The sequence below is a fragment of the Rattus norvegicus genome, chromosome 9 (genome assembly GCF_021556685.1).
Source record: "Rattus norvegicus strain SHRSP/BbbUtx chromosome 9, alternate assembly SHRSP_T2T, whole genome shotgun sequence".
NCBI lineage: Eukaryota > Metazoa > Chordata > Mammalia > Rodentia > Muridae > Rattus > Rattus norvegicus.
The window spans coordinates 101,152,008-101,179,291 of record NC_141542.1 but is presented as its reverse complement, the minus strand read 5'-3'; the positions used below and the strand labels follow the sequence as shown (position 1 = coordinate 101,179,291).

General features: G+C 44.1%; 1 protein-coding gene across 1 annotated transcript in view; it reads right to left on the bottom strand.

Moving 5' to 3' along the window:
* Positions 1-27,284, bottom strand: part of Fbxo36 (F-box protein 36) — a 65,363-nt gene that overhangs the window by 37,759 nt on the left and 320 nt on the right. The gene's annotated exons all lie outside the window — the stretch shown is intronic.

Below are 27,284 nucleotides of genomic sequence, written 5' to 3'. Positions count from 1 at the left end.
TATTCAAACACCCCATCACCAAGAATAATTTTTGTTGTTGATTTTATTTATTATACATAAGTACACTGTAGCTGTCTTCAGACACACCAGAAGAAGGCATTGGATCCCATTACAGATGATTGTGAGCCACCATGTGGTTGCTGGGATTTGAACTCAGGACCTCTGGAAGAACAGTCAGTGCTCTTAACCGCTGAGCCATCTCTCCAGTCCTGATTTTATGTTTTTAGATGGTGGCTTGCAAACTTCCAAGGACCCCCTTGCCTCAGCCTTACATCTCACTTTAGGAACACTGGCATTACAGATATATACTCCCATGTCCCTTTACACAGTTTCTGAGGATTTACTCACATCTTCACGCTTGTTTAGCAAACACTTTCCCCAATGAATCATTTCCCCAAACCCAGGCTCCTAAAGATTTAAAGGGGGGGGGGGCGGCGTTGTTTTGTTTCAAGAAAAAGGAATACATAACATAAACTGTAGATGATCTACAAACTCAAGATATTTCCTATCTGGCTTCTTATAACAAGTCTGGAAGTTCCAGGATGGTCAGGCCTGCATAGAGACCTGTGTCAAACAGCAGCAGCAGTAGCAGCAGCAACAAAAGAATCTGAAAGCCTCTAGACAGCACCTGGGAAGCAGAATAGCAGAGCCGGGAAGGTGGAAGCAGGAAGTTCACAGGTTAAAGGTCACACTCAGCTACACAGTGATTTCAAGGCCAACCTGGGATACAGGAAATCCAGTTTCGATGCAAAAGAGGAACACAAAGCCCCGTTTAGGGACTGTGGTGTAGTGGCTCAGTGGGTAAAAGCCAGGGAAGGTACTAGCACTATCTGATTCCAGAACCCACGGTGGAAGGAGAGAACTGACTTGAAAGTTGTCCTCTGACCTCCATAGGCACAATATATTTTCTATTTCACTTTCGTATGAACATGGAACTGGAAGGATGTTTTTGTAGCCCCCACCAAGAACTCCCACAGGCTGACATGGGACCTCACCAGGGAAGACTCATGCAGAAATATCTGTATAGTTGAAAACTGTCCTCAGGAAGTGAGGCCTTTCTATTGTTCTGCTTTTCCTGGCTCAGGCAGTGTGGGCTTCAAGTAAAAGCCGGTTACTGCATAGTCACAGGTTGGCAACTGCTGTGGTACCTGTGTTATCACTAACTTCTGAGAGAGAAAATCCAACCCCCACCCATCACACACACACAGAATTGAAGGAATTCCGGTCCTGTGCCACTGAATCAGGCCAGGCAGCCACCCAGCATTTACTGCACAGTTTTCTCTGTTAATTTAAATGAAAACAGTAACCAAGTATCAAAATATTTCTTTTTTAATCAGGCTGGAGAGACTGTTCCAAGTTTAAAAGCATTTGCTGCTGTCACAGAGGACTAGGGTTTGGTTCCTCCCACCTGCTCACAATGCCCTGTAACTCTAGTTCTGAGGGAGCCAAGACCCTCTTCTGGCTTCTGCAGGCACTCCATACCTGTGGTAAACAGACAAGCAAACAAACTCACAAACACTTAAGAAGTCCTAAGCCAGGCATGGTGGCACACAACTTTAATAATACCCCATAATACCTAGTTTTAGACAGACTTTCACTATCTAGTGTGCCTTGACACAGATATGAAAGAGGAATGAGTTAGTCCTGAACTCAGATTTTCTTTTTTAAATTTAAAATTTTTTTAAAAAGATATAAATTATATGTACGCACACTGTAGCTGTCTTCAGACACACCAGAAGAAGGCATCAGATCTCATCACAGATGGTTGTGAGCCACCATGTGGTTACTGGGAATTGAACTCAGGACCTTTAGAAAGAGCAGTCAGTGCTCTTAACCACTGAGCCACCTCTCCAGCCCTTGAGTTCAGATTTCCTTGTCTCAGATACCTGTGTGCTGAGATTAATACCATACTCGGCAAATGATTCTAATTATATCTGAACAGAATTTAAAAAAAAAATGGGGGAATTACGTCGACATAGGGAGAAAAGGCTGGGAAAGGGTGGGGCTGAAAGACTGCAGTCTTCAGACTCCAGGGAGAAGGACCCAAAGCCAAGAGACCAGCTATGTCTCCCCAAAGGCATCGCCAAAGGCAATAAGTATATTCCTCCTGTGAAGGGTCAGATGGTGCTGTTTCTAGAGACACCTCAATCAAGGATGTCAAAGATGATAATTAGGCTGCATTTACTCCAGGCTAAAATGACACATAACCTTAGGTTTCAAGCACTCTCCTCTATTCCCTAAACCTAAATAGCACCCTTCATAAATCCTCTTTACAACCTGTTTACTGAGAAAATTTCCTTAGCTTTTAACTTTGTTATAAATTACATTCTTTAGACAATGCTAGAGAGAAGGGAGAGCCCTTAGTAACCTTTAGAGGTATAATTCAGAAAGCCATAAGAATACATATCCCCATTGTAAACCCACTTACAAGCCTCCCTTAGAGAGGCTCACACTTGTTCTGTCCGGTCCCAGTCCCCTCCTTTCCCCATAAATTCAATCTTACTTCATTTTTGACTCGCCCTGAAATTAATCTCTTTATGGATGCCACAAATCCCAGGTTTGCTTGACTGGAGGCTTCGAAGAATTCAGGCAGCTGTAGATGAGAAGCTGTGTCCCTGTCACTAGTGACAGGTCTGACACAAATATATATATATATATATATATATATATATATATATATATATATATATATATATATATATATATATATCACTTTAGTTGTACCCCATCCTTCCCGCTCTCTGTCTGGTCTTGTTCCCATTAACTCCTTTCAGGCTTTAAACAGCCTCACGAAATAGCTTGGCAGTTGAGAGTACTGTTCTTTTGTCAGAGGGCCTAGGCTGATTTCCACATGGTAACTCATAATCATTTATAACTCTAGTTCCAAACTGATTCTATGTCCTCTTCTGACCTCCATGGGCACGAGGCACACAGGAGTTCACATTCACACAGGCAAAACATTCACACATAAGTGAAAATAAAGAAACACCCTCACACTTTTCTAACTGAAACTACATCAGGGGAGAGATGGTTCAGAAGTTTAGAGCACTTACTGCTCTTCCAGAGGACCCAGGTTCAAATCCCAGCATCCACACGGCAGCTCAGGCTCACAACCATGTGCAACTCAAGTTCTAGGATTTGACGCCACATGTGCCCCAGATGCAGTGACTCAGCTCTGTGCCGTACTGTCGGTGCAGTCCATTCCATGGCCTGTCTGTCTGCCTGTCTGCCTCTGTCTCAGCCCACTTCTAATCCTCTGGAGAGCTGCGGCAGCCTCTTTAGTTTGTACTCATGCTATATCCCAGACATACGTGTGTATATACAAAGATATATCGACTGTGCGTTACGTGAAGTGTGATAGGAAGAGTTAATATCAGTAATTAAGATTGGAATAAAGAGCTCGCATGTGCCTTTGACCAGGCTACTCACGTAGGCCGATTTTTTGATGAGTTCCCATCTTTGGATCCTTTAAACCTTGTCAATTTATAGTTATTCAATAACATTCTGACACCGTGGAAAGACAAACATGTTCTTTGCCTGTGTTTATAGCACAGTGTGCACATGACCAGATCATTTGCTTTCTCAAGGCCAGGGCTCATTCTGTAGCTCAGGCTGGCCTCAAATTTTCGGTGCTACTCCCACCCCCCTTCCTGAGTGGCTGGACTGATGATCACAGGCGTGAGCCACCACTGCTGGCTTTATACCAAAGAGTTTTGAAGGTCTTTGATCATATTTTCCCTACAAGTTGAGACTTGTGTTTGTTCTTTTAGAATCAAGGTTGCTTTTACATTGTTTTAAAAAAGATTTATTTCATTTTCATGTGTCTGTCTAAGTTTCTGTCTGCATGTATGTATGCCACATCCTGCTAGAAACCTGAAACCCTGCTAGGGGAGGTGGGGGAATGAAGAAAGGCCAGAACCAGGGAACCTGGGCTCAAGTGGGCTTTTGTTACTGCTACTGCCTCAACAAAGAACCTCTGAGTGTTTATTAGATACAACATGGGGATTGGGGGTGTGTGTGTGTGGGGGGGATGGGATTAGCTAGCCTCCGTAGGAGGTCTCTGTAAGCAAGCGGTTGTAAACAAACAGGAGGAAGCCACAGTTGCTAGTTTTTGCACACACGGATCCATAAACACTCATACTCCAATTCCTGAGAAAAGTTGGTCATGTCTCTGGAGCCTGGCCCATATGGGTAATGGTTTTTACTAATTTCCCAGGTCCTCTCTAGGTCCAGACTATGTCAAAATACACATTTACTCACAACTTAGTGTGAGAGCTTCTTCTGCTTCCTACACACATCCTACATTCGAGCCTAGTGCCCTTGGAAGCCAAAAAAGAGCATTGCATCTCTTGGAACTGGAGTTACAGATGGTTGTGAACTGGAGTTCTTAACCACTGAGCAGCCCAACAATCTAGTTTCCTAGAACTAGTGATTTCCTTAACATCCTCACCTCCCCCCCCCCCCCCCATTTTCCATTCAGACCTAGTTTGCAAACCAGGCTCTTCTCACCCTCCTTTCCACTCAATGTTGTAGCATGACCTTGAACTTCTGAACCGTCTGCTCTCAATTCCTGAGTGCTATGAATACAGGCTTGGCCAGCACACCTGGTTTTCTTTGGTTTTGAGAATGACCCCTAGGGCTCCGAATACTAGGCAAGCATCCTAACCACAGAACAGTGAATGTCCTGGGCCCTTTCCTCACTTCTGTTCATCATCTGACACCCTACCCGTGTTCTTCCTTTCTGAGTTTTCCCAGGTTTTCAAGGGTCGTTTTCCAAGGATTCTTTGCCTCCTAATGTCTCCTCACAAGTGTGTAAGATGGCCGAATGCCTTTTCCAAATCACAGTACAGTATTTTAACAGCCTAAGCTGCATTAATCTCCTTGGTGTCTACTGGAGAGTTCTGCAGTGGGCATGGAGCCCAGAGAACTGTTTATCTTTTGGGCCCCACTGCAGGTCTCTAAAGCATCCCATTCTTAGAGCTTTCTTTCATTATCTGCAGAGGCTAGGGTGGCGAAGGACACAGAGTCAACAAGTGATTCTGCCCCGAGGTCTAGAATAAACTGACTTGTCTGATGGCACACAGCCATAAATGGAAGAAATCAAATCAAGAAAGGTCAGAGACTTTTCCATTAGACGATAGTGCTCAAAATGACAGTAAGGTTTCTAAGTACTAGGCCTCATCAATATGAGGACAGACATTATAGTTCGAGTAATTTAACATTTTACTTATGTATAAGATTGGTATTTTAAATTTAGAGAGTTAGGTTTATGTTCATATACATTTAGAATTATTTAATATTAATTTATTTCTGCTTCAGGGAGTTGTGTCTTGTTCGTGTGGTTGTTTGTGTTTTTGAGACAGTGTTTCTCTTACAGGAACACAGGCTGGCTCCAAACTCCCCCACCCCCACCCAAGACAGCGTTTATCTGTGCAGCCTTGGCTGTTCCAGAATTGGGCTGGCCTCAAACTCATATCTTATCCCTCTCCTCTAAATTCTGGATTACGGTTGTGTACCACCATGCCTAGCTCCTGTTAACTACCAAGATCCACATGTTTATTTGGACTGAATGTGTAGCTCAATGATAGGACAAGTGCCTAGGAGGTCCTGGGTTCGATCTGCAGCCCTGGGGGTCAGGAGGGGATCAACAACCAAGTAAGCATTTATGTCCACTATACCTTCATGTTGTTAATTATCTTAAAATGAAAGAAGACTACATTGAAGAGTCTGAGCGGTCATAAGAGAAGACAAAAGCCAGATGTGGTGACCCAGGCCTGTAAGGGAAGCTGAGGCAGGAGACTGTGAGCTCAAAGGCTGTGGAGCGAGCTCTTGTCTTAAAAAGCAAAGAGCAAGAGTTACTGATGACACTGTGTGTGAATGACTAAGAGCGTTTTAAGTGCATGTAGAATTTTTTTTTTTTTTTTGGTTTTTTTTTTTTCCGGAGCTGGGGACCGAACCCAGGGCCTTGCGCTTCCTAGGTAAGCGCTCTACCACTGAGCTAAATCCCCAGCCCCGTGCATGTAGAATTTTAATCACAGGAAAGACATTTAACGATCCTGTCTGTAACCCAGCCACATCTCCTGCTCTCCAGCAGGCTACCTGACAGGGCCAGAGCATTCTTGCCTGCTACTCTTCTGGTTTTGGGAAATGCTAAGTGTGGAAGGATGCTAGGAAAACCAGTGTGATTGGAGCGAAGAAGGGATTCTCACAGTGGGTCGCTTAAGTGGGAATGAAAGAGAGAAATACCACAAAAAAGGGTAAAATGCTATAAGCTGGACTTCTAATCAAACTCACAAGGAGTCTCTCAAATAAAAAAAAGTAAGGATCACTTATTGTACAATACCACTTAGAATATTTAACACTGCTGGGGCTCAAATCCATATTGTTATACAATTTTAAACTTGATAAGTACTGAGATAAACAGGTTTATAAATAGTTTTACTTATTTAAAATCTTACAATTTGCTTCTTTTTAAAAAACAAAAAATACAGTCTCACTATGTCTCCTTAGCTGACCTGAAACTTACTATGTGGAGCAGGCTGCCTCTGAGTCCTAGAGCTCTGCCTGCCTCTATTGCCTGGGTGCTGGGATTAAAGGCATTCCAGGACAACCAGGGCTACACAGAGAAACCCTGTCTCAAAAACTCCAAACAAACCAAAAATAGAAACTCACCACAAAAGAGGCTATGGTTGCAGGGACTGAGAGCTGGTTCAGGGCTAAGAGTGCTTGCCGAGGCCCCTGAGACGGTGCAGCAGCTAAAGGTGTTGGCTACCAAGCTTTGTGTTCTACATTCAGTGCTCAGGACCCATGAGGCAGGAATGAACTGACTCTCATAAACTGACCTCTGACCTCTACATACATGCTGTGGCTCAATCCATCCCCCACATGAGCAAACAAATGAACAATATAATAAAATATATACTTTTCAAAATAGTTAGATATGAAAGTATATCCCAGCATCCATAAACCAGGCACAATGACCATTCATGCCTATAACCCAAGAGCCTTAGGGTAAAAACTGGGCATGCCTCAGGTTCCTTTTTATTCCAAGGCCCAAACTTAATTGTGTGGCTACATGTAGCTACAGGGTGGTGGTGGTGGTGGTGATGTGGTTTACAAATGTTGCCTTTTCTTTTTCTTTCTGAAGTCCTTTTGTTCAGCTTCAAATAAGGTAGCCTTTCATTACAAACAGGAAAAATGGTTACTGGGGAGAATTAATGATTTCTGCCACAGGAAGAATGTACCAGCATGTATCCAGTCACATTCTGTGGACTTCTTACAGAAAGAAGCCTTTATTTCCCAGCTTTTAACCACTGCTGTTTTATCACACAGTTCCTGCTACGGATACATTTTATCATTTATTGGGAGGAATATTTAACTCTAACCCATCCATAAACAACCCCTATAGGGTCTGACACTAATATCAATACTGTGACTCCCTAGTCCAACAAGGACATCCAAATGGAGATACACAGTCTCTCTCTGTCTTGACTTTTTTTTTTTTTGTACTGGCCTCATACCCACTAGGCAAGCACTTTACTACTGAGCCACCTCCTGGTGCCGCCTTTCTCTTCAGTGGCAGAGTTCCATCCTTAGTTGCTTTCCATGCTCTGGTAATGTCTGTCAGTCAGGTCTTTCTCGCTGCCAAGTCATCCTTTTGTTTTTTTTTTTTCTTTTTAAAGAATAATTTATTTACGTGTGTTGGTGTTTCATCTGAAACGTCTATGTGAGAGTGTTGGATCACCTGGCACTGGAGTGACAGTTGTGAGCTGCAATATGGGTATTGTGAATTGAACCCAGGTCCTCTGAAAGAATAGTCAGTGCTCTTAACTGCTGAACCATCTCTCCAGCCCCCCCCCCCCTTTTTTGGAGACATTTTCTCTATCCTTGGCTATGCTGAAACTCACTCTGTACACCAGGCTGTCCTTGAACTCAAGAGATCCTCTGCCTCTGTATCCTGAGTGTTGGGAGTAAAGGCGTGTGTAATCGCTGCCCTGGTTAGTTTTTCATCCTTACTCTTGGGAGTCCTTGTAAACTACCTAGCTGCTTAAGGTGTACATCTGCCTTAATCTACAGGAAGTTTTGGTTCAACCCTAAGAAACAGAATGAGTGTCTCCCTCTCCCTGAATTCCTTAGGTAGGTGGCACTGGCTGGGTTATTCTACATGTTCTCACTCTCTGTCATCCCAAAATATCAAGTTCATGACAAATTCTATCCCTTTCACATTTTTCATGTTGCTTGCCATTTCTTTCATCCTCATGGTACCCTGGAGAAAAGGGTCCAAACCTCAGGAAACCCTTAATGGTGCCGAGCCAGTCCATCCTTACGTGGTAGCTCAAAGCCTCTTCCAGAGAATAAGATCTTTATTTGTTCCTCCCAAGGCCATTATCCCGAGATGGTATGCAAGGCCCCACAGAGACCCCTGCTCACCTTTTCTCAGCCTCCCCTCATACTACTTCCTGCTCCTTCCCTGTCTGCCCAACAGCATCACCAGAAGGTGCCACTCCTATTGTCATGATGCGGTAACAGCTGAAAGAGATCCCTGCTTCCTACTTCCTGCTCTGGAAAATATGGAGCAGCTCCACATTGAGTGATTCAGAGCCTACTGTTACATCCTGCATAGAATACTGCTTTGTGTTGTTTCTCTAACACTGTTACAACAGGACAGACAAGATGGATAAGGAGGTACAGGGTGTTTGCTGCCAAGTCTGATGACCTAAGTTTGATTTCCAGGCCCTCATGGTAGAAGGAAAGAACCAATTCTTTTTTTTTTTTTTTTTGGAGCTGAGGACCCAACCCAGGGCCTTGTGCTTGCTAGGCAAGCGCTCTACCACTGAGCTAAATCCCCAACCCCAAGAACCAATTCTTAAGAACTGGTGAGAGATTGGGGGAGGGGAGGGAAGAAAACTGAAGTCAGGATGTAATACATGAGAGAATTAAAAAAAAAAAGGAATTGTCTTCTGATCTCCATACATAACCCTCTCACACATAAAATGAATAGCTAAATTAATAAAAATGATACAGCAGGAGCTGAGAAACAGCTCGGTGCTGAGACTCTGGGCTCCATCCCAAGTACTGAGGGGAAATAAGGTAGAGACAAGAAGCAAAGCGAAACAATACAAAATTTTAACAAATAAGACATTTTTGCTAGGTGATGGTGGCACAGGCCTTTAGTACCAGCACTTGGGAGGCAGAGGCAGTGGATCTCTGAGTTAGAGGCCAGCCTAGTCTACTACATGAGTTCCAGGACAGCCAGGATTGCATAGGGAATTCATCTTGGAGAAAACAAAAACAAACAAAAAACACATTTATCAACTCAACAATTGTTCACTGAATTCAAACTATACTCCGTACTCTGAGCTACCAGATGACCAGGGACCATTATAGTTTTTATTCCACACAGCTTTTTAAAAGCACAGTACTCATCAATCATCTCACTTGTTAGGAAGGAGATCTGCACTTGACTCACTGATAAGGCCAAGAAATGGATGTTGCCTGCTGCTGATCCCGTCCAGATGGATTTTCTTCAGTGTCTTGCCATGTATCCAAACGTCCATTTGCTTCCACTTTCATGACCCCATGTTGGCTGCTGTCATTCAGAGCCACTTGGATGGTTGGGATGGAAATATTAGAGCTAATGTTTATTTCCTAAGCTTTCTCCTCACACTTTCCCCTGAAAAGGAACATGTTACGGGGCTCACTGGCAGAGAGGCGCAGATCTGACTCTTGAGAACTGGATGGATAACTAAGTAAAGATTAGGCAAAGGATGTTCTCAGAAGAGTGGCCAAGTGAAGAAAGGGGTTCTATCAATTCAAGAGACAATGGTCGCATTGGGAACAAACCACCTTTTTTTTTTTTTCTTTATTAAGTTAGTTATTTGTGTGTGAATGTATGTGTGGCTGTGTGCGCTGGTGCACGTGTGCATGCACAGAAGTCAGAAGAGGGAGTTGGACCTCTGGGAGTCGGAACTTACAGTTAGTTGTAGGATGACAGGCTGGTTAAGTGATCAGTGGGATAAGAACACTGGTCCTCATAACTGTGGCAGAAGGTGCTTTTAACTGCTGAGTCATCCTCCAACCCTTGAAAATGGATTATTCAAAGACTTTATTACTTCTTTTTTTTTTCTTTTTTCTTTTTTTCCCGGAGCTGGGGACCAAACCCAGGGCCTTGCACTTGCTAGGCAAGCGCTGTACATGTGTACAGGTGCCCTTGAAGGCCAGAGGGATCAAAAACCCTAGGACTGGATTTAACATTGTGTGTGAGGAACTGCCTTGGGCAGTCTTTGAAAGCATAGTATGGGCTCTTAATCCCTGAGCCACCAATCCAGTCACAAAAGATGTTTAGAGTTTAAAAAAGAGGGGCAAGAAAGCAGAGAGGCACTACAAAGTTGGCTGAGTGGGAGATGGGGGTTGGGGATGGTTCGGTGGTTATGAGCACTGGCTGCTTTTCCAGAGGGTACAGGTTCAACTCCCAGCACCCATTCGGCAGCTCACGTCTATCTGTAACCTGTTCTAGGGGATCCAACACCCTCACACAGGTACATGTGCTGGCAAAACACGAATGGCCATCAATAAAAATAAGTCATTAAAAATGAAAAAGACGTGACTGAGCATAGTGGTACACACATTTAATCCCAACACTCTAGAGGTGGGGGCAGATCTCTGTAAGTGTGAGGCCAGCTTGGCCTATACAGAGAAGCTAGGCCATCCAAGACTACATAGATTTTAACTGAAAAAAGTGATGTTTGTGTTTGTGTCTGTGTATCTACATGTGACTGCAGGTACCAGAGGAGGCCAGAGGCTTCCAATACCCCTGGAGCTGGAGTTAAAAGCAGTTGTTAACCCTTTAATGTGGGGAGTAGAAACTGAACTCAGGTGCTCTGCAAGAACAGCAAGTTTTCTTACTCCCTGAGCCATCTCTCCAGCCTTAAGAAGGAAAGATACACTCAACAACACAGGTGCACGTTTCTCTGAGAGTCATCAATTTTTATTTTATCTTGAAACAGGGCCTCAATTATGTTACCCAGGCTGGCTTAGAACTCTCTGTATAGCCCAGGCTGGCCTTAAACTCACAGAGATCCACTTTCCTCTGCCTCTTGAGTGCTGGGATTAAAGGTATGTGCTGGGGGCTGGAGAGATGGCTCAGCGGTTAAGACCACTGATTGCTCTTTCAGATGGTCCTGAGTTCAATTCCCAGCACCCACATGGGGGCTCACAACCATCTGTAATGCTCTCTTCTGGTGAGTCTGAAGACAGCGACAGTGTACTCATATACATGAAATAAATAAATCTTCTTTAAAAAAGGTATGTGCCATCACACCTATATTTTTATTATTATTGTTGTTGTTGTTATTATTATGTGTGTACCTAGGTCCAGGTGTCTGTGGAGGCCAGAGTTATTGTAAGCTGTCTGACATGAGTGGCTGGAAACTGAATTCAGGTCCTCTGAAAGAGCTGTACAGACTCTTGAATTCTCTTTTCAGTCCCTCCTCCTCTTTTAATGTGTATGGGTTTTTTGCTTGCCCTGCATATATGTTGTATGTACCATGTGCATGCCTGGTGTCCACTGAGGCCAAAGGAGGGCACTGAATCTCTTGGAACTGGAGTTACATATGGCTGTGAGCTGCCTTGTGGGTGCTGGGAGTTGAACCCAGGTCCTCTGGAAGAGCAGCCAGTGTTAGCCTTCTGTCTAAGCTCTGCCCCACAGTTACCTGGCAACAGCCAAGTATGCCTGACACTATAAAAGGGGCTGCTTGCCCCCTCCTCACCCTCTTGCTCTCTTGCTCTTCTCTTCCTGCTCCCATTCTCTCTTCCCATGCCCTTCCCCCCTCTCTAGGTACTCATGGCCAGCCTCTACTCCTCTAGACTCTACTCTGTGTGTGTGTGTGTGTGTGTGTGTATGTGTGTGTGTGTGTGTGTGTGTGTGTCTACTACCTTCTTGACTCCCCTCCCCGTACCCTGAATAAACTATCCTATACTGTACTATCGTGTGGCTGGTCCCTCAGGGAGAAGGGATGCCTCAGCATGGGCCCACCAAGGCACCCCATTCCCCCACACCTCCATAGAACATACCCTCCTCTCTTTATCTTTATAAACACATCAGCCAGCACTCTTAATCTCTGAGCCAACTTTCCAGCCTGATGCTTGGCTTTAAAAAGTGTTCTTTTGAGGTAAGGTCTTGCTATAGAGCACAAACTGGCCTCCAACTTACTGTGTGGTCTTAACCTGTCCTCAGACCTATAACGAAACGCTCCCGGCTTAGCCTCCTGAACGCTGCTAAGGCCTTTTGTGTGTTTGCCAAACATTTTTCACATTAATAAATTAATTACTTAATTAATGTGTGTGTACAAGTGATGTCATGCAGATGTGGAGGTCAGAGGACAACTTGCAGGAGCTGATTCACTCCTTCCACCACGTGGGTCCTGGGGAATCTAGCTCAGGTTGAGAGGCATGGTGACAAGAGACAGCATTCACATTGGGAAAGACCAGCATTAATTTTTGTTAATTTATTTGTGTGTGAGTGTATGTGCAGCTGTGTGTGCAGGTGCCCTTGTGCATGAACAGAAGTCAGAAGATGTTAGACCCTGGGAGCTGGAGTTTATAGGTGCTCTTTACTTGCTAAGCCATCTTGCTGGCCTAAGACCTAATTCCCTGGCAATCCTGAAGGCACGTGGGAAGACTGGCGTGTCCACCTGGATCCTGTATGTTCTAGGGTTTCACTTATCTGCCTTGACTTCCTTTCCCCCGCCTAGAGCTACGCTGCAAGGTTTTGCTCCACTGTTACTTCCTGTTCATCTTCCCACTCTCCATTTCTTTGTCCAAAACAGAAATGACCACATATTTGATCCAAGCCAAAAAAGTCATTTAGTCCCAGGAGAGTGGTACTGAATATATGAAATATCACAATCTGTTGCAAATCCAAACTCACTAGATTTTGAACAAAATCAGGGACGACAAGGGTTGACGCTATAGTTAGTTCATTTGAGACACTACAAATGCCTGGTGCATCAATTTAGGGCCCCTGGCCTAAACAGTCCAGCTCACTCCTGTTGGGTTTAGGAGAGCGTTCTCGCCTCTCTCGCCAGTTTTAACGTTAAGAAAGCAGCACTGTGGCTCGCTGCCAGGCACTCCAGAGGTACAGCTGATAACATCGGAAAATCAGCCCTTCAGAGTTTGCTGTCCTCCTCTCAGGCCTCTTTATCTCTGATTGCAGAAGCCAATTCCTTAAGCACCGGGGAGCCTAAAAGCCTTGGGGGAGTCCCACAATGGAGCTGAGGGGGCTGGGAAAGAAGCAAAGTTCTTGCCTAGCAAGGGTGAGGTCTTTCAGGATGGGGGATGGGGCACGGGGTTGAAGGTGGTGTTTAATCCCTGTCACCACACACAGACAGCAACGGAGGTTGAAAGGTTGACTATCTTGGTTCAGGCTGAACTAACAATGCAGTTTCTGGGTCACCTGCCCTTCTTTCCCATTGTTTTCTCAGTAGCCTGTAGGTAGACAGGGGCCCGGAAAGGGCAGTGAGTGGAATGAATTTTGGACAGAACAAGAAAATAATGTTTGGTTGGAACAGAGACATTGCCCACCTATAGACCAGTTCTCAGTAAGAGGTGGACCAGATGGGGTCAATGACCTCAGAAATAAAGCGGAGCATGAGCTCCCCTGAGAAGCATGGGCTTGGTGTGCATGCTCTCATTGCTCATGGTAAGTCGCTCTCTACTAAGGGACTGCAGGTACTAAAGTAGCAAATTTCCAACCCCTGTTCTAGGGAAGTGCAGACGAGGTTCCAATAAGCCTCTGGTCACAGTTTCATCCATCTACCAGCTTGCTTTACGTCTGCTTCTATTTACAAACCACACAGAATACACACTGTTGACTCTGTCTGTTTTTGCAGGTCCTAGTGGCCCAGGGTAATCCCAGCACTTGGGATGTGGCGATAGGAAAGTTCTAGGCCAGCATGGAGCCACAGGAGAATTCTGTCTCACAAACAAACAAATCACTTTCAAACAAACAGGAAAATTCAAATAAACAAAATCCAACTCCAAGCCAAGCAACTACAATTCACAGCCCAAAGTAGCTGTTATGTTACATGTTCTGGCACATTCGTCTCTCACTCATTCTGTACCTGACTCTTTCAGCCAGGCTGGCTAGCTGTCAAACTGAAGATTGGTCTGTCCATCTTCACCTCAGTTCTGGGGTTACAGATGTGCATCTCTGAGGCTGCTTTTAAGTGGGTGCTGGGGATACAAGCTCTGGCTCTCACTTGTAAAGCAAGCCCTTTACCATCATCTTAGCTCCTGGTCTTTGTTTCTCCCAGACGTGGCTTCTCTGTGTAGCCTTGGCTATCCTAAAATTAGCTCGGACTGGCCTTTAACTCACAGAGATCCATTTGCCTCTGCCTCCCAAGTGCTAGGATTAAAGGTGTGTATGCAAGTATTTCAATGTAGAAGTTAAATTTGGGAACTGTTTACACAAATACTCCTGCTTTCTTGCTTTTAGAATTCATTTCACTTCCATTTTCAAATATTGCTGGTTTTAAAATTGGAGAATCCTAGGTATACATTCTCCAAAGAATGTGCTAAGCGCCTGGGGTGGGTAGGGAGGTGGTGGAGGTGATTTCATTCAGGAATTTCTCCTGCCCTGTGCAGGCTGCTGATGCAACATGTGTTGCTGCTCTCAAGGGTTTTATGAATAGATCTTGGGTGCCGCCTTTTTCTGCAGTACAGTATACAAAGGTACAAATACAGGCAGAAAGGCATGAAAAGTGTTGAGGTCCCTGAATACCTCTCTTTGAAAATGTGGTAGTTTGAATGAGAATGGACTCCACAGGCTCTCCGGTATGAATGCTTACTCTGCAGTTACTGGAGCTCTAGGACAGTGGTTCTCAAACTGTGGGTCTTTACCCCAGGTGGGAGGTTGTCAAATTACTCTTTTGAATATCACACATGCTGCATATCGGATATTTACATTGATTCAGAACCGTAGCAAAGTTACAGCTATAAAGTAGCAATAAAAGTCATTTCATGAAGAACTGTATTAAAGGGTCCTAGCGTTAGGAAAGCTGGGAGCCACTGTGCTAGGAAGACATTAGACCATAATGCCTTATTGGAGGAGGTGAGTCAGGGGGGGCGGGCTTTGAGGGTTCAAAAGACCAGTACCATCCCCATTAGCGTTTGCTCTCTGCTTCTTGCTCTCTTTGCCTGCGAAGTGTTTGTGGTTCCAGTTGTGATCGCAGCTGTTCCTGCCGCCATGCTGTCAACCCTCTGGAACTGTAAGTCCAATGAACAGACTTTTTTTTTAAATAAGTTGTCTTGGTCATGGTTTATCACAGTAACAGAAAAGTAAGTTTTTCAAGGTTTTTATTTGTTTTGTTTTGAGGGAGTAGGAATCTAGTGGGTCTCAGGACCACACCCACTGTGACTTACTGGACTTTTTCAACCTTGTCTTTCATGCCCTTACTTATATCCAAAAAACGAACTTCAAATGGCCTGTTTCTAGGCACCTATCTTTGAATTAAAAAAAATCAGATTTAGAAAAAAATTACTATAAGTTGTATTTTTGTGTGTATGTAAATGCTTTCGGGCATGTGTGTGCCACACCGGTTGTGTGGCAGTCAGATGACCTGGTTCTGTTTGAGGCATGATCTCTCTTTGATTTCGGCCAGTGTGAGCTTTGGAGTCATTTGCCTGCCTGCCTGCCTTCATTTCCCTGTAGGAGTGTTTGGATTACAGATGTGTGGCATCGTAACTGGCTCTTTTTACATGGCTTCCTCAGCCTGTATTCAGTTTGGGCGAACTTTGCACTCTCAGCTATCTCTCCAGCCTGAGTTCACATAGGCACCCCCCAGTTTTGCAGATAAGTTGGCTTCCCCTGGTTCTGTAAGGGATAGTTTGCTGCTCCAGCCATGGCTGATCAGATGAGGGTGCCATTTACTTTGTTCTCCTTGCTCCCCCGCAAACCCTCAAAGGTTTTCTCCGTGTAGTCCTGCAACTCCATCTGTAGACCAGGCTGGCCTCAAACTCAGAGATCTTCTTCACCCAGGGTTCCATGTCTGCCTTCTTGCTCTCCCAGCTCCCATCTTGGCAAAGTCCTCCCCATCACGATGCTGCCCCCATAGCAGTGCTCTCACAGTAGTGCTCGCATCTGCCTCATATCTTGCTGCATAGAGCACCTGGCTGTTTCTGTCTCTCCATAGGATTGCAAGCTTCCCAGGGGAAGGAACTTTGGACCGAGTGGCTAGACTTTGGATGCAGTAAGCATTGCAGGAAAGCTTTCTGTCTTGCCTCAAACTGGGAGTGTTTCAGTCTGTTTTTTTTTTTTTCTTTCTTCCACCCTCCCATCCCTTTATTCAACCCCATTTCCTTTCCTGTTGGTTTAGTTTTTGAGACAGAATCTTCTATACCTAGGTTGGTGTTGAATTTGCTGGGTAGCTGAAGATGACTTTGAAATTTGGATCCTCTTGTCTCTGCATCCAGAATGCTGGGATTAAGCATGTGTCATCATGCCCACCTTTAGAAGGGGCTGGGGATTGTACTCAGGGCTCTACATATATCAGGCAAACATTCTACCAACTTAGTTTCATCTCCTGGCCCCTAACTCCTTCCTTCTCCCTGATCTTCCTTTCCTTCTCTCTGAGATGGAGTGCTGCTGTGTTGCCCAGCCCTGTCTCAAAACTCCTGGGCTTAAGGGAAATTCCTGCTTCAGTCTCCAGTAGAACAGTGTCTTCCTATATACTGTATGCCTGGCTCGGGGCCTCTGCTTTTGGTTTTGTTATCTGTTTGTTTGTTTATTCCAGTGGGGGGAAACTTTATCATGCGGTTTCAGGTTTTCTTCTTTAAGGCACATTTATACTTCTTAGGTCTTGGAACGTCCTTAGCTCAATCCTCCCTCAGCTCCTAACTGATGGGGTCACAGGGGTGTGGCATCATTCCTTGTTGGCTTGTGCTTGGGCAAGAGGTCGTGCTGTTTCTCCTTTCACCTCTCAGTGCAAGCAGTGAGACTTGTGTCACCAGCCCAGCAGCACCTTTAGCTGAAATGGCCAGGGCTGCTGAGATGGCTCAGCAGAGAAAGTACTTACCAAGGAAGACAACAACCTGAATTGAATCCCTTGAACTTAAGGAAAAAGGGGAGAGAAAGGACTCTTTTGTTGTTGGTGTTCTCTTAGCAGGGCATGGTGGTACATACCTTTAATCCCAGCACTTGGGAGGCAGAGGCAGGCAGATTTTTAAGTTTGAAGCTAGCCTGGTCTACTGAGTGAGTTCCAGGATAGCCCAGGGCTACACAGAAAAAAACCTTGTCTCAATCAAACCAACCAAGTAAACAAAATAGACAAATAAAAAAAAATGTTCTCGGGGCTGGAGATGGCTCAGAGGTTAAGAGCACTGTCTGCTCTTCCAGAGGTCCTGAGTTCAATTCCCAGCAACCACATGGTGGCTCACAACCATCTATAATCAGGTCTGGTGCCCTCTTCTGGCCTGCAGGCATACATGCAGGCAGAAAGCTGTATGATGTATACATAATAAATAAATGTTTAAAAAAAAAGGGGGGGCTGGGGATTTAGCTCAGTGGTAGAGCGCTTACCTAGGAAGTGCAAGGCCCTGGGTTCGATCCCCAGCTCCGAAAAAAAAAAAAAAAAGAACCAAGAAAAAAAATGTTCTCTGGCTTCCAAATAGGTGTCATGGCTTATGTGCCCCACTCCCTACACACCCACACCCAGACAGACACACTCACCCACACACACCCACACTCACCCCCCATCCATGAACATACACATCATATGCACATTCACACACAAATCACACAAAGACCTTCGTGGGCTATCTAGTCAGCTCTTGTCTCAAGGGGAAAAAAACAAAATAAAACCAAAACCAAATATTTTATGGTGGAATGTTGAAAGCTTTCCCAAAAGTTCACAAATAGTGGTAATCCCAACATGGAAGTGGAGGCAGGGGCACCAAAGTCCAAGATTTAGCAGCAAGTGCATGCGTGGTCAGACTTCCATAAGGAAACAGAACTGGAGGACCGGCTAAGTTAACTTGCTGTGCTTGTGAAGGACTCGGGTTGGGTTCTCAGCATCCCATGGTGGCTCACAGCTGCCTGTAACTCCAGTACTAAGAAATCAGAAGCTGCCCTCTGGTCTCAAAGGGCACCTGGTGCACAGACATACATGCAGACCAACACTCCATAAAATAAAAGCCTCCCTTCCTCCCTCACTTGAAATGTTTCTTCTCTCTGTAGCCCTGGCTGTCCTGGAACTCCATCATGTAGAGTAGGCTGGCCTCAGACCAGCCTGCATCTGCCTCCCAAGTGCTGGGATTAAAGGTGGTACACCACCACTACTACCACAGGCAAACAAAACAAAACAAAAAACCTTAAAAGACAGCCCAAATCCAAGTAACTTCTCACAAAGTACCTCCCTTCCCAAATCCTGGAGACTAAATATGATTAAGAAAGGGAATGCCATCATTCACAGATGTGAGTAGTCATAGGAAATCTAAAATCATCTCCAGATAAAGATGGAGATTTACTTGAAACACAAGTTGGCTTTGGAGAGCTGGGGTTTGGTTTGGTGGTAGTGTGTCTGCATAACTCCTGGAATCAGTGCCACCTGCTAATTATTAGAGTGGACACCGAATTTGGAGAAGCCATTACCAGTTATAAAAGTAACTGAAAAAAAAAAAAAAAAGAAACACTTAGAAGCCTAAGGAAATAAATGTATGGTTTTGACACTACTACCTAGTAAAATTATATATCTAGAAATGTCACAAAGGAAGGTTAGATACAATATTAGCAAGAAAATTCATCCACACATTACAATACCAATGAAAATGTCACGTGGTATTTTTGTGGAGGCCTAAGCTGATTTTGACAATAACGGAGGAAAAGAGCCACTGACAGATGACTGAGTCAAGTTCCTCCAGTTCTGTTCATGGAAAAGGTGATGCTGGTTCCTTTGGTATTTCCTGCTCTGTACTCCAGAGTCTCTACTCCTGAAGAGCCCGAGGGAAGGAGATTCCAGGGTCACATGACGAGGGAAGAAAGGCTTCAGTTTCAGTGTCTTGGAAATTCATGACGCACAACAGGGTTTTGTTCTGTTTTATTAGCATGTATCATTATGCAAAGCAATAGGTTTCCTTGTGACAGTCTCATGTACACATGTTACAACTTGCACCACAGGCCTCTCTTCTACATTAGCCTTTTTTATATGCCAAATTACTCCTTTTTCACAGGAGGATTTGAAAGTCTGAAAAATCCCAGAAAGAAGATGCAAACAGAATTTTGCTTCGTGCAAGATTCTCCAATCTTGACCACTATACCTGCCGCAGAGAAACACTGGTTCATTGTCTTCTCCATGTTATTTGGTTTTTGTCTCGTAAAGCCCTAGGGCAGAACCGCTCATCTCACAGAAGAAAAGGATGAAACATTAGGCAGGTGAAGGAGGTCTCATGGTTGCCAACCACAGTCTCTGCCAATTCAATTATTCTAAGAAAAAGAAAAGCCAGTGCTTTCTCCAGGATCGAACGCCTCCGTCACAGGAAAGAATATTTTAGCTATGTACTCAACTTAGTGATCTTCTAAGTCTACTGACCTTAGTGTGCTGATGAGGCAACTGGGGCCTAGATAAATTAAGAGCCTTGCCCCAGGTCAAGAGCTTGCACGGTAGCAGGAGGACTCAAAGGAGCCATGACTCAATGACTCGCAATTAACTGTTCTACTGGCCCACATAATTATGCAGCCGATCTGTGGCAACTCGGGGTGAGACCAGATTGAGTAGGTGTTCACAGGTGCTGAGTGATGCTGCAGGAGATGCTGGGAGGTCTGAGCAGGGGTTATGGAATTCTGAAGTGAGGACGGAGGGGTCTCTTGGAGACTGAACTATTTCACGGCAAAGCACTGAACACTTACTTTCGAGAGTTTAATCGCTTTGGTTGGACCATGTCATCTCTCTTTCTCCCCAAAGTGCCCTATGCCACTTAAAAGGAATTTAAAATTTGTGATTAAAGGCCATTTCACAACTCTAATGAGGCACATCCTGGAGTGTCACAGGGTTGGGAACCATTTTTCTAAAGTGTGTCAGACTTGAGGTATAGAAGAATAATGCTGTTTATTATTATAAACACCTGACCCAACCTGTGGGGTAGGAAAGGGTGCGTTTATTACAGCTGTGGCTGTCAGGGAGAGAGAGCAGGTTTAGATGTGAAGGGCTTCAGGAGGTAAAATTAACACATACTCCACGAGGGCTGGAGCAGAGCCAGGCTCTCTGTTCTCAGTCCTAGAGAAGGAGAAAGGGCTAAGAGGGACAGACACAAAGCAGAGAGGAGGCTGGGCAAGTCACAGACATCAGGGCAGAGGACAAGAGCGCACAGCTTGAATTTGGACAGTAGTTTGCAGGTGGGGGACATCGGGGGTGTGGCTGGTAAGCCAGTGGGAAAAATGGATATTGGAGCTAGGGCATAAGCAAGCTTCCCCTGGGGATAAGGGAGATAAGGCTTGCAGAAACAACAGTGGACGGGCTCTTTTCCACTTGTACACGTGGCTCCTGTGGACTGTGTATGTACGTACGTACGTGTGTGTGTGTGTGTGTGTGTGTGTGTGTGTGTATGTTTGTGTGTGTGTGTGAGAGAGGTGTGTGTGTGTGTGTGAGAGAGAGAGGTGTGTGTGTGTCTGTGAGAGAGAGAGGTGTGTGTGTGTCTGTGAGAGAGAGAGGTGTGTGTGTGTGTCTGTGAGAGAGAGAGATGTGTGTGTGTGTGTGTGTGTGTGAGAGAGAGAGAGAGGGAGAGAGGGAGAGAGGGAGAGAGGTGTGTGTGTGTGAGAGACAGAGAGAGAGAGGTGTGTGTGTGTCTGTGAGAGAGAGATGTGTATGTGTGTGTGAGAGGGAGAGGTGTGTGTGAGAGAGAGAGAGGTGTGTGTGTGTGTGTGTGTGTGTGGTTGGCCAGAACAGCAAGATTCTCGGATTCTTGTGTCCTCTCGGCAAAATGCCAGATATCAAGTTGACTGGGTTTATTTATCTACCTCTCCAAATGTGCAATCTGTTGCTTATTTAATATGACCTTAATTTACTGGAGAAATCCCTTTATTTGGAGCCAGATTGAGCTAGTCAGTGAATTCCACCCCACCCCAGTAGTGAAGCACACAGCTACCAAGCTACACCCCCAGCTCCTACCTTATTTTCTACTTGTCTCACAAACTTTGTAGTTTTTTTCTTTTTCTTCTTTTTAGGCATGAACATTGAAACAGTGTTTCACATAGCCTAGGCTAGCCTAAAACTATGTTGCCAAGACAGCCCTGACCTTCAGATTCTCCAGCCGCTATCTCCTTTGGTGTATTCGGCATCAAACCCAGGGCTTTGTGCAGGCTAGGTAAGCACACTAAAACGGAATCCCTAGATCTTCAGGTTTTGTAGTTTCTGGGTAGGGCTTAGAAAAATAGATGAACAAGACTACATTCCTCCCGAGTCTTTCTTTTTTCATGTGTTAGAGTGACCACTACATATTGGTACTTCAGAGTGGATCACTTATATTATTGTTCAGTCTGCCCCCTCTCATTTTCTTAGTACAAGGTTATTGTTTCTAAAACCTACATTAAACCCGAGTCACTGACTTTGCCCACCTTAAGTAACACTTCCATTTGAGAATAAAGAGAAGCTCTGTAGAGCAGGCTGGCCTTGAACTCACAGAGATCCTTCTGCTGCTACCTCCCTAGAGCTATGACTAAAGGTGTGTGTATACTGCCACCAGGCTTGCATGTATTTCTTTTTGTTTTTAATGGGCTCAGTGATTATAAGAATGCTTGCTGCTCTTCTAGAGAATCTGAGTTTGGTGCCCAGGCCAGCCTGGGGTTAGTAGTAAGACGTTAAAAAAAAGTAAGTGGGCTGGAGAGATGGCTCAGTGGTTAAGAGCACTGACTGCTCTTCCAGAGGTCCTGAGTTCAATTCCCAGCAACCACATGGTGGCTCACAACCATCTGTAATGAGATCTGATGCCCTCTTCTGGTGTGTCTGAAGAGAGCAACAGTGTTTGTGCATAAAATAGTTAATTAAAAAAAAAAAAGTAAGTGGGGTTGGGGATTTAGCTCAGTGGTAGAGCGCTTGCCTAGCAAGCGCAAGGCCCTGGGTTTGGTCCCCAGCTCTGAAAAAAAAAAAAGTAAGTTTATGACACTAACTTTATTATTCTTAGTAGACCAAATGTTTCATGAAATGAAGTGGTAATCAACAATAGTTCCCCCAGTTTCTAGAAGAGATTCCAACAAGGTAAGGTGACATTTCAGTCAGCCATTCCTTCTAAAAAGAGGAGTTCTGGTGTGGTTATTGTAAAGACTGTAGTGAGGTTCTTGGGGAAAAAAATGCCACAGGATTAAGCCCTACCCTGCAAGAAAGAGTACCTGGCATATATAAGGTGTTGGATGAATGGGACATTCTTTGGAGGCAGGAATTCTACATTTCTTTGTCCCTATAGGTAAGTGCTAAATTGTTAATTAAAATCTATGTATTCAGGCTGGAGAGATGGCTCGGTGGTTAAGAGCACTGACTGCGGTTTGGGGATTTAGCTCAGTGGTAGGGCCCTGGGTTCGGTCCCCAGCTCCAAAAAGAAAAAAAAAAAAAAAAAGAAAAGAGCACTGACTGCTCTTCCAGAGGTCCTGAGTTCAATTCCCAGCAACCACATGGTGGCTCACAACCATCTGAAATGAGATCCGATGCCCTCTTCTGGTGTGTCTGAAGAGGGCCACAGTGCACTCAAAATAAATAAATAAATAAGTCTTTAAAAAAAATCTATGTATTCAGAAAAACAATTGAGATTTTCTTAGATGCTACATAAAAAAATACCCCTGGCTTAAGTAATATTTAAGATGTGTTTCTAGACAGCTATATGGGCAGGCAAAAGCACCAAAGCACATAAAATAAAAATAAATCATTAAAGAAAGACTCAATATATACAATATTAAAACTAGAGTGAAAATAAATGGATGAATCTTTGATTTAAAAAAAAATACATTGGCTACCTGTGGTAGCAGTAATCCTAGCTCTCAGAGGTAGAGGCAGGGTGATTTCTGTGAATTCATGACTCAAGTCTATTGTAGTCAGTTCTAAATCTGAGTGGACTACAGACAGAGACCCTGTTTACCTCCCTATCCCACCACTCCAAAAGAAAAATGTGTTCATTTTTCTAAGTCTTAGGATTGTCATAATAAAGGCAAGATTTGAGAATAGAACTACAATGGCCTGGAGTTATGTAAGGAAAGTTGTTTTCTATTTATTGCATTTATTTGTGTGTATTTATGTGTACTATAGATGGTACATATGTAAAAATCAGAAAATAGTAATTTTGGAGAGTTGGGTCAATCTTTTGTGTCCAGGGGGATGAACTCAGGTCATCGGGTTTAGCAGCAAGTACACTTAACTACTGATTCATCTTGCTGGCCCTGTTTCTGTTTAGAGATGGTCTTGCTATGTAGGTCAAGTGGGCCTCAAACTTACTATGTAGTCCTCAAAAAGACCTTATACTTGCATCCTTCTACCTCAACCTCCTGAGCGCTGGTATTACAGGGATATGTTATTTTTTGGGTTGGTTTTTCAAGACAGGGTTTCTTTGTGTAACCTTGGCTGTTCTGGAACTGAGTCTGTAGACCAGGCTAGACTCAGATCTACCTGCCTCTGCCTTCCAAATCCTGGAATTAAAGGTGCCACCACAGCTGGTGACAGGGATGAGCTTTATAGCATCAAGTTGTTTGTTGACAATGCCTCTATAAGAATAAAAGTATAGGGGTTGGGGATTTAGCTCAGTGGTAGAGTGCTTTCCTAGCAAGCGCAAGGCCCTGGGTTCGGTCCCCAGCTCCGAAAAAAAGAAAAAAGAAAAAAAAAAAAAGAAAAAAAAAGAATAAAAGTATAAGCCAGGTATGGTTAGCGAATGCCTCCAGTTCCAGCACTAAGACAGCTTGGGTTCGAGGACTTTGAGGACAGTATATGGCTAGGTGTAGGTTGTGGTACAAGGGCTATTTGAAGGGCTATTTGGATTAGTGTGTGTGTGTGTGTGTGTGTGTGTGTGTGTGTGTAGCACACAGGCATGTGCATGAAGGTCAGATGACAGCTTATCTTATGGTAGTCCATTTTTTCCATCATGTGGGTTTCATGGATCAAACCCAGGTTCGGTGGCAAGTGCCCTTCCCTCCTGAGACATCTTGCCAGCATAAGAAGTTTTTTTTTATTTGGGGGGGAGGGGGTTGTTTTTAGAGAGAGGGTCTCTCTACATAGCCCTGTCTGTCCTGGAACTTGCTGTATAGATCAGGCTGGCCCTGAACTTTTTATGGTCTCCCTTCCTTCTGTCTACCATATACTGGGCTTATACTGTATGTGCCACTCAGGACACCTGCAAGAACACCACCACCCCCGCCCCAACCTGGTTTCTCTGTAGACTAGGCTGGCCTCAAACTCACAGAGATTCACCTGCCTCTGCCTCCTGCACCGCTCAAAAGTTTTGATATGGGTTAAACTGGACGTCAACAGAGAGACACATCAAAAGAAAGTGTAGTTCATTTACATAGAGTGGGTTTGCCTCTTTCCAGAGAGTGGACTATAAAACACAGATTTTAGTTTTTTAGATACTTATGCTAAGCTACCTACCTACCTCTTACTAGGTATTCCTTTTCCTGTACTTAGACCTAGAAAAAATTATCCTGTATATTAGTGTAGTATAGTATATTTCAAGTACATTACACATAGTATAATTCAGGACTAAAACTTATTTTTTTATGACAGATTTATTTTGAAAAGAGGTCAACGTAATCAGATTTGAACTGAACTTTTACTTGTAAAGCTATGTGTACTTGATAAAGAAAATGGATTCGACAGTGACAGTGTACTTATATAAAAATAAATACATAAATAATCTTTAAAAAAATAAAAACATTAAAAAAAAAAAGAAAATGGATTTGATCTTGAGAAGGATTTTACGTGTGAATCAGCGATAAAGAATAAGATCCCAAATAACAGTTCTTTTACAATATCTTCCTTTTTTTTTTTTTTTTTTTTTTTTTGGTTCTTTTTTTCGGAGCTGGGGACTGAACCCAGGGCCTTGTGCTTCCTAGGCAAGCGCTCTACCACTGAGCTAAATCCCCAGCCCAATATCCTCCTTTTTTGAGACAGGCTTCCTATGTATCCCTAGCTGGCCTGGAACTCCCTGTGTACACTAGACTGTCCTTGAACTCAAGATCCTACTGCCTGTCTCTCCAGTGCCACAATTAAAGGTCTGTGCCAACTTTCCTAGCTTCTTTTAAAAAGCAGTTATTGATCTGCTAGAAAAAAAAAAAGATTAAAAAAAATTCCTTTTTAAAAGGCATGTCAGGTGCTTTTCTCAGCCCCTGGGAGGTAGAGGCAGGATGGTGAGGAGTTCAAGACATGCTGGGCTATAGGATGCCCTATCTTTAAAAAAAATGAAAACAAAAGTTAAGAATGTTGTTGGAAGTTTTCATATAGCAAATTAGTTCGAGGATGGTATAGAGACAGATATTGTCAGTTCATTTTTGCTTAAAACACAAGATAGACGTGGTGGGGAGGGAGAGAGAAGCATCCTTGTGGTGCCAGACCTTCAAGGAAAAAACTTCAAGAGCAATTTTTTTTTTTCTTCTTTTTTTTTTTTTTTTTCCGGGGCTGGGGACCGAACCCAGGACCTTGCGCTTCCTAGTCAAGCGCTCTACCACTGAGCCAAATCCCCAACCCCAAGAGCAATTTTAAAGATACGGTAAAGACAGTAAAGTAAAAGTCAACATCCGAGAACTTACTTGCAATAGATGAAAGTGGAAAAACAGAATCCAGAAGATTACTACGTCTTTGGTCAGTCATACAAGGAATGAAGAATTATCAGGATCACAGATCTTAAAGCTAATAGGTGTGTGTGTGTGTGTGTGGGCGCGTGCTTGTGCGTGTGTTGGGGGGTGGGGGGAGTCTGGTAGTAAAATTGTCTACCAGGTAGAAGGAAGGCTCTGGGTCCCACCCCTCACAGAGCCAAAGAGAAAACGAAAAATCAATCCAACCCAAACCAAACAAAACAAAGGATCCAACAAAACCCTCACCTCTCTAGCTGGGTGCAATGCCTAACTCAGGAGACAGAGGAGGGTGGGTTTAAGTTTAGGGCCAGCTTGGCCTACACCTTGGTTCTAGGCCACCCAGGGCTATATAGTAAGACTCTTATCTCAAAACAAAAAAACAATCTGATCAAAGAAACAAAACAAAAACAAAACCCATCTCACATACAAAACCTTCACAATCATAATTGTCAAGAATTTTAAAAGAAGTTTAAAAAGAAAAACTGACAGGGTATTTATTTAGTACATCTACAGTATTTCTGGGTCTTACATAAAGAGAAAATGCACCCATTATCACTGTTTTCAGGTAAAAGAAACTAGTTCATTACTCTTTTGTTTAAGGGCTCTGGGAAAAAGAGACGGGATAATCAATGCCTACACCCAAACAAACACAAGGTTTTTTTTTTTTTTTTTTCTTTTTTTTTTCGGAGCTGGGGGCTGAACCCAGGGCCTTGCGCTTGCTAGGCAAGTGCTCTACCACTGAGCTAAATCCCCAACCCCTAAACACAAGGTTTTAAACTTAATTTTTATAGGAATATGGCCTACTTAAACTAGGGGTGCATGAACAGCTTAATGACCAGGATAAGCTCGGCCAGGAAGCTGCTACGTGTTCAGCGGACGCCCAGCTCCACCAGTGCATTTCATGGGCACAATACATTATCTAAAGCCCACCCCTGACAACCAAAAACACTTGGAAAAAAAAAAAGAGGCCTCCAGGGTTACTTTACTCCAGCGATAACATAATCCTGCTTCTTATTGTTGTGGAGCAGATGTCATTATGGGTGGGGCTGATGAGCTGAGCAGCTGAAACATTTTTTGTATACCCCCCGCCCCCCACACACTTTCAATGGGCTAGAAGAGGCTCCAACAAGGTAAGGGAAGACGTTTCAGTCAGCCATTCCTTCTAAAAAGAGGAGTTTTGGTGTGGTTATTGTAAAGGCTGGAGCGAGGTTCTTGGGGGGGAAAACAAAACGCCACAGGATTAAGTCCTACCCTGGAAGAGAGACCGTCCCTTTCTCCCCCTGCCGGCTTCTCCTTGGGACACTTAGCTGAGTCTTTCTTTCCCTCCTTCCCACGCTGAGGTGAGGCAGCACGCAAGCAGGGACGCCTGTTTTTCTTCGGCGCGCGCGGAGGGAACGCAGCGGGTAGGAAGCCGGGAGGCAGGAAGGGGAGCGGACGGCATTTGTGGGGAGGCAAGGAAGGTTCGCCAGGG